The sequence below is a fragment of the Neoarius graeffei genome, chromosome 28, assembly GCF_027579695.1.
Source record: "Neoarius graeffei isolate fNeoGra1 chromosome 28, fNeoGra1.pri, whole genome shotgun sequence".
NCBI classification, from domain to species: Eukaryota; Metazoa; Chordata; class Actinopteri; order Siluriformes; family Ariidae; genus Neoarius; species Neoarius graeffei.
In genome coordinates, this window is record NC_083596.1 from 782172 (window position 1) to 789765 (window position 7594).

Here is a 7594-nt window from a genome sequence, read left to right on the forward strand (position 1 = left end):
TCTGCTAGGGACAGAGTGTACGGAGCACCGTGCTACTGCTAGAAGCTAGATGCCTTCTGCACGTTCTTAATAAACAGTGGCATCTTTTGCGTCATTTGTAGAGGCTAGCCGCGGATTACAGAGAGACGGTAGATATCTGTGTGATGATTTGGGTTCTTAGTTTATTGACTTTAAGTTGGACCTACTCGGCGTTGCTGGTATGGTAGCTTATGGTCACGCATTAAGGGGGTGTGGAGTTGGCGGACAGAAAAGATGGCAATTTATTTATTTAAGGCAATTTATTTATTTATTTTTTGTGGAAAGTTGATGGTTTGATGGACTACTGGCTGTGTGAACAACTGACTATATGTACCTGTGTGTGTGAGTAACTGTGTGACTGTGTAACTGACTCAGTGTGTCAGTAACTGAGTAACTGTGTGCATTTTAGTTCCAGTCAGTGGTGTCAGGGTGTTGGTAAATGCACCGTATTCATTTTGTACATTAATAAACTACAAATTACACTCAAAATGACATCTTCTGTGTGCTTAATACGCAGCTACTTAAACATGATTGTAAATTGAAAGTATTGTTTATAAGTTTATTTATTTAAGAAGGATCAATGTGTATTAATTAACATGTAAATGCACTAGAAATAATCACTGACTAGTTTTCTTTCATCTGTCGTCCCTGGAATTTTAATGCTGAAAGAAAGAAAGGTGTGTATGTATATATAACAAAAAGACAAAAATAATTAGAAGTCATGACATGGCCAAGAACACAAGACAAGAACAGGTGCAACACCATGTAAGAATAAATAATAATAATAATAACAACAATAATGCATAATTTAAACACATAAGATAAAAAACAGATATACAGCACACAATCGCTAACATTAATTGTGAATGTTCGTGCATATTTGTGTGTGTAGTAGTAGGAACCATTGACCCCCCTGAAATAGTCCTGGCCACCCCCTTGCCCCCCCAAGGAAAAAAGTCTAGTTCCACCACTGTGTGTGTGTGTGTGTGTGTGTGTGTGTGTGCTCGCTCATGCTCCTCGGGACACTGAACATCATATCTACAGCACTGCAGTGTGTGAAACCGTTTAACAGCTGTTTATACACACACACACACACACACACACACACACACACACACACACACACACACACATGCATGTTTGTCTCACTGTCCTTGTGAAGACTTTCCATTGACATAATTATTAATGCAGGTAATTAATGCTGAACCTGAACCTCAATAATGAAAAAAAAACCTTTTTGGCTCTTTTATTTTTAATTTTTATTGTACAACAGCAACAACAACAACGCTTTCCTTGTGGGGACCAGCCAAATGTCCCCACAAGGTCAAAATTGTCAGATTTTAAGATTCCTTATGGGGACATTTGGTCCTCAGTAGTATATAAAAATACACACAAACACACACACTGTGTCCGTGTGTCTGATCATAATCTGTGTGTCTGATCATAATCTTTTGGCTTTTAAAGGGGATGTGGTGAATAATTTGGTGAATGTGATGAGAGGGCGTGTCCCTAACCCTTTGCTATGGTTGGGTATAGATAGTTTTCACTGACGTCACGGCATTCCGGGGAACGCCCTCCAGCCGCCATATTGTGGGGCAAACAAAGGACCATCGCCATTACCAGCTACGTTATCTCGAACGAATTTATAAAGTTATATAGTCAGTTTTCTAAAATAAAGATCAATGTCAGCAAAATCAAGCAAACGGAAGTATATGGATACATTGGACGACATCTCACGACAACGGTATGCAGCCAAACTGGCCTTGATTGGGGGAATTGACCCCTACGAAGTGGACAAAGATGCATTTTCAAGTGACTATGCAGGGCTGCCATCCATATCGTACCCTGATATTGTGAACTATTTCGTGAATAGTAAAAGCACCTACACACTTGACGAACTCAAAGCATACAAGTCGCTGGAGTCATACAGTTATTTTGTCTGTGGCTGGGTCCGTGAAGTCCACCATATAAAAACAAGTGACAGTCGTGTCCTAATTACAGCCAAGGTATGTAAACATTGGAATTTTAGAGCTCTCAACACTGCATATAAATATATGTGTGTGTATAATATCGAGTTGATTTAAGACTATTATGAATACTGTGCAATATTACTTTGCATCGGAAAGCTGCGCACATTTGCGCGAAGCTGCGCAAATGTGCGCAGCTTTCCGATTCACTGTTTTTTTTCTCATCCTTATACTTCCTATGTTTCATGGACTGTAACGGATTTGCTTATTTAGTAATTTTAATACAGAATTTACTTTGAAATTATAATCAGACACTCCAACACCCCCCTTAAAAAAAAATCGGATCTGCGCAATTCAGCCATGAAAAAGGCGGCATCCGCCAAAAGGAGCGCTGTTTGCATCCCTGCATACAGAATAGACCTAAAATGTTTTTCAAAAATGACCCTTGCGTGAGTGAAGTGACAAGTGTCAAATAGAAACGTGACAAACGAGCGATATTAAGTGTACATTACACTGTAAACGTACACTCAGCGGTTCCAGTTAGGCATTCTCCAGAGATTGTTTACACGATGTTTTGGTTTCCAAAAACAAACTTAAACACAATTGATTGTTTATTTAAACAACTTACCACTTATAAAATGATCGGAGCAGACTTTGCTGTGTTTGGAAGGCTGATAATCCTTGCGGTTGATTCTCGCAAGCCATAGATTTCTCCTTTGTATGCTGAGTTTCTTTGTTTGCTCGCCTTCGTGCTCCCGTACAGTGGGAATTCCATAAAAGCTCCGCTTGACTTCATCATCTGACCTATTACGACAGCCGTGAATACAACAGGTGTGCACCATTGCTAGCTTTAAATAGCCTGCTTGGGTTCTTTTGAAGACTTTGTACTCGCGCGTTACAATGTGTGCTCAGTCACCTGTTCGGTAAGCTTGACCCACAAGATGGCTGCCACTAGGGGATCCCCGACTCTGTGACATCATGTGAAAACTATCTATTGACTGGCTGCTGGTTGCTCCACAGCAGCTCTGGATGACACACCACTCACCAACAGTGTTGGGAGTAACGCGTTACAAAAGTAACGAATTACTGTAATGCATTGCTTTTTGCAGTAATGCGGTAATGAAAGGCATTACAGAAAAAAATTTGGTAATATTTTACTCGGTACAAATGTCAGTAATGCGCGTTACAATGCATTTTTAACCTGGAATGAAGTGGTGTTTTTTTTTTCCTTCATACAAATTCGCCAAAATCACCGCAAGATCAGCAGAGGTGAAACGTCTGCGCAAAATGTTTCACTTCCTTTTCCTTTAGGCGAGTCAGACAGAAGAGAGAGATGAGTGAACCTGCAGCTGATCTAACGTCGGATAGCACATTCTCCAGATGGGCACACGCCCGTTACTTTAAGTTTGTGAAAAATAAGGATGTGAAGAACATCATAGTCAACTGCACTTTGTGTGCTAAACCTAAAGAACGGTCCACTTCCCGAAATAGCACCAGTAATTTAACTAAACATTTCCAGAGGTGCCGCAGTAACATGAAGTCAGCAAGGAAGCAAGCAGAGGATGAGAGTGGCGATAAAATCACCAAGCAGCCAAAATGAACCTTCTCTCGCTCTGAGATGCTCCTTCAGCCTCAGGAGGTGAGGAGACCTGTGGCGGAGTATGGTGATGAAGATGTGCTGACAGTTTGTTTACATTTTTGTCCTGTATAACTGAGTTTTTTTTCTGGTCGGAAGTCAGACTAAAGTGATTGAGCTGCCTTTCCTTCGAGGGCTAATAGGCCTAAGCACTTCAATATCAGTAAAAGCACTTTGATTTTGTTATTTCTAATTCTGTTTTTTGAAATGTGACTGGGTCGCCTCATATAGCTAATAGTCATCGTCTAGCTGTGATTTAAAAGGCTTGTGGGTTTTTTCAGGCCAGTTTTATTGTAGGCTACGATTTGCCATATGTTCATTTTTGTTAAATTTCTGAAATGGAGTCATATCCCTTAGGGCTAATCTTTTTTTTTTATGAAGCATAAACTATGCTTAATGCTGTAAACTTGAAAACAATAAAGGCATAGAAATGCTAATTTTGTATCCTGTCATATCTTTAGACATTACAATACAATACAGTTCAATTAATGTTAATATGACTAGGCCTAAAGTTACAGTATTTCTATCACAGTTTGCCAGACTTTGACCTTTTGTCTGTTCTTGCGATGATTGCTCCTTGTATTGTGCCATGAGCATCACTGTGGCTATTATATTCTACTGTTTTTAACCATAAGCCGAGCTCAGTCAGATACCACATCACCTTCCACTGGATGTGTGATGAGCTCATTGAGCGTCTTGAGCTACATTTAAATTGCCAAATCCATACTTCCAGTTATTTTGGTGATAGTAAGTTAAAAGTAATGCAATAGTAGTGTAATGCCTTACATTTTAAATACAGTAATATTGTAATGTAACTAATTACTTTAAATTACAGTAACAAGTAATAAATAATGCAAAACAGTTTTGAAGTAACTTGCCCAACACTGCTCACCAACTGCTCTTCCTCACACCATCCAGGCAGAACCTCACCATCTCCCCCTCGTGGCCAGATCCGATCAATTCCCACACCTTTATTTATTCACTCCATTCTTTCTCCTGCTCCTCAGAAGGGTGAGCCTGAGCTCAATGCGGTTACAATCTCAGTATCTAACATTAATAGAGCTCTCAATCCAGATGAAGTTGGACAGGAAGATCAACACGACACTTTGAATTTAAACTCACTCACAAATAAGAGGGGTTTTTTAAATCAATGATTTTATCTCTGAAAAGAAATATAATTTTATGTGTCTTGTGGAAAGCTGACTGAAGAATGATGGCACCATTGAAGCTTATCCTCCACCTGAAGGTTCTTTCAGTCAGGACAGCAGGAAAACGTGGGTGAGTTGGTAGTGGTGGGGTGTGTGTGTGTGTGTGTGGGGGGGGGGGGGGGGGGGGCTGCTGTTTTCTCCAGTCAGTTCTGTTGAACTGAGATTGTGATGGAGATATCATCTGTTTTGATGTTTGAAACTGGAACAGGTGGTTCTGATTACTCCTTGTTTTGGTTCGTTAAATCCTTGAGATTTATCTTCACTCACACATTCTCAAGTCAAGTCAACTTTATTGTCAAATATGCTCTACATGCTCGACATACAGCACAGATGAAATTTCAGTCCTCTCTGACCCACGGTGCAAACAGGCAATGCAATAAATAAAAAATAGAATAATTGAAAAAAATATATATAAACAGTATAAACACTCTAGATAAGAACTAGACACAGACTAAACACTCAAACAATATAAACAGTATAAATAAACAGTATAAACACTAGATAAGAACTACACACAGACTAAACACTCAAACAGACAATATAAACAGTATAAACACTCTAGATATGAACTAGACGTAGACTAAACACTCATATGTATATATATATACACACACACACAAATTGGTTCAAATAACCAAACAGTCAAGGGCACTTGAGGTAAAGCAGGTAAACATGAAATAAGCAGAATAAACAAACGAGCAGCTGTTAAGGTGAGGTAGTGCGGAATAGTGCAAATGGGCGAGGTAAAGTGAGATGTGAGGTCCCTGAGTTCAGTGTGTTAATGAATGACGAGATGTATGTGTGTGTGTGTGTGTGTGTGTGTGTGTTGGGAGGGGGGGAACTGTGAGGGTGACATGCCAGATGCTGAAGGGGGGGCAGGGGGGTGTGCGGGCAGAATCTGTGGCAGGGGGCAGAGGGGGGAGGAGGAGGGGCAGAACAGGGAGGGAGTTGAGCCTCCTGACCGCCTGGTGAAAGAAACTGTTCTTGAGCCTGCTGGTTTTGGCCCGGAGACTCCGCAGTCTCCTCCCCGACGGCAGCAGGCTGAAGAGGCTGTGAGATGGGTGGGTGGGGTCACCTGCAATCCTGATGGCTTTACGGGTGAGGCGGGAGTTATAGATATCCATTAGAGAAGGGAGAGAGACACCAATGATCCTCTCAGCTGCTCTCACGATGCGCTGCAGAGTCTTGCAGCAGGACACGGTGCAGGCGCCGTACCACACGGTGATGCAGCTGCTCAGGATGTTCTCGATGGTGCCTCTCTGTGTCCATCAGGTTATTCTGACCAGTGATGTAATGCTTTATTACCTGTTTCCGTTACCCTATCATACACAGATAACTCAGCTTCATCAATCACATCATCATCATCCAATCACAGAGCTACAACACACTCCTGAAAGTGAATATAGACTCATGTTTGTCTGACAATAAACTGAGAATCATCTCTGAGCAGCTGTGTGTGTGTGCGTGTGTGTGTGTCTGTTTGCTCCCAGATCGATCTGTGAGTCAGAATCTCTGAGCTCTACAGTCCTACATCATACTTTATCAATTCAACCTCCTTCAGCACACACAGATCAAAACCCTAACAGATTGGTTTAGTTGCCATGTTTTGAAAATCTGGACATTGTGCTAAAGTCTGAATCACATCTGATTACTGGAACACTAAACACAGCACCTCAGCATTCCTTCATGAATCCTCTGATCTTAGGTCCATCACTCTTACTAGTTATAAGCAGTAATCCTCATTGGAGATATGAACATCCATCCATCCATCCATCCATCCATTACTGGTTATCTTTACTGTGTGTGTGTGGGGAGAGAGAGAGAGAGAGAGAGAGAGAGAGAGAGAGAGAGAATCAGCTGTTGGTTTCCTGTGGTCACTGAATGTCATTAATAATAATAATAATAATAGCAGTCCTTGGATCCAAAAACACGATAGAGAGTCTCGACTGATGCATAAGGTTTCCTTTATTTAAGTCCACCACAAGATGATGTTAAACTTTAATCCGTATCGTCCTTACAGCACCATGAAAACTGTTTTAAAATATACAAACATTTCACGAACTTATTTCCATGGCACACCTCTCATAAAGTAAATACCAAGATAATCTCAATCAAATTACACAACGGTAAAATGTATACACATATGGTTCTATAAATTACAAATCTTAGACAAACAAACATCATACCTCGCTGCACTCTCCAAAGACAAAGCTCAAAGTTGTGCAAATGAAGTGCAAAGTGCTGATAATAATCCCAACAGGCCCAAGCAAAGTAGTGTTCACCCGCCAACTACCTTGAAGGCTGTGCAAAAACTGCGGAGCGACTGCCAGGACAAATTTCAACACTACAAGCACCAGTGGCGGCTGGTAGTCTTTCAAACAGGGGAGGCTGGTCGGTTACGATATTTCCAGATTTTAAAAGAAAACACATCAGTTTTGCCCATACTCTTGCCTCTGATCTGGCTGATTGTTGGCAGGGTCACAAACTGTGAAATAACAGATTCTTTTGGCCCATTAGCCTACTGTCCAATATACATGATGGTGGTGTTGGGGGGAGGGGTATATTTTAACATTTTATATTTTAAAATTGTGGCATGTTGTTTAAATATTGATCATTATTGAAAGCAGCTCTTTGTCAGGAACCTCAGCAGTAACAGCAGAGTGTTCTGGAATAGGCACAAGCACTGACCTTGGGGAGCCAAACATAGAGCTGGGGGCCACACATTTCATTCAATGACACTTTCCCTATATTTTACTTATTTTGAC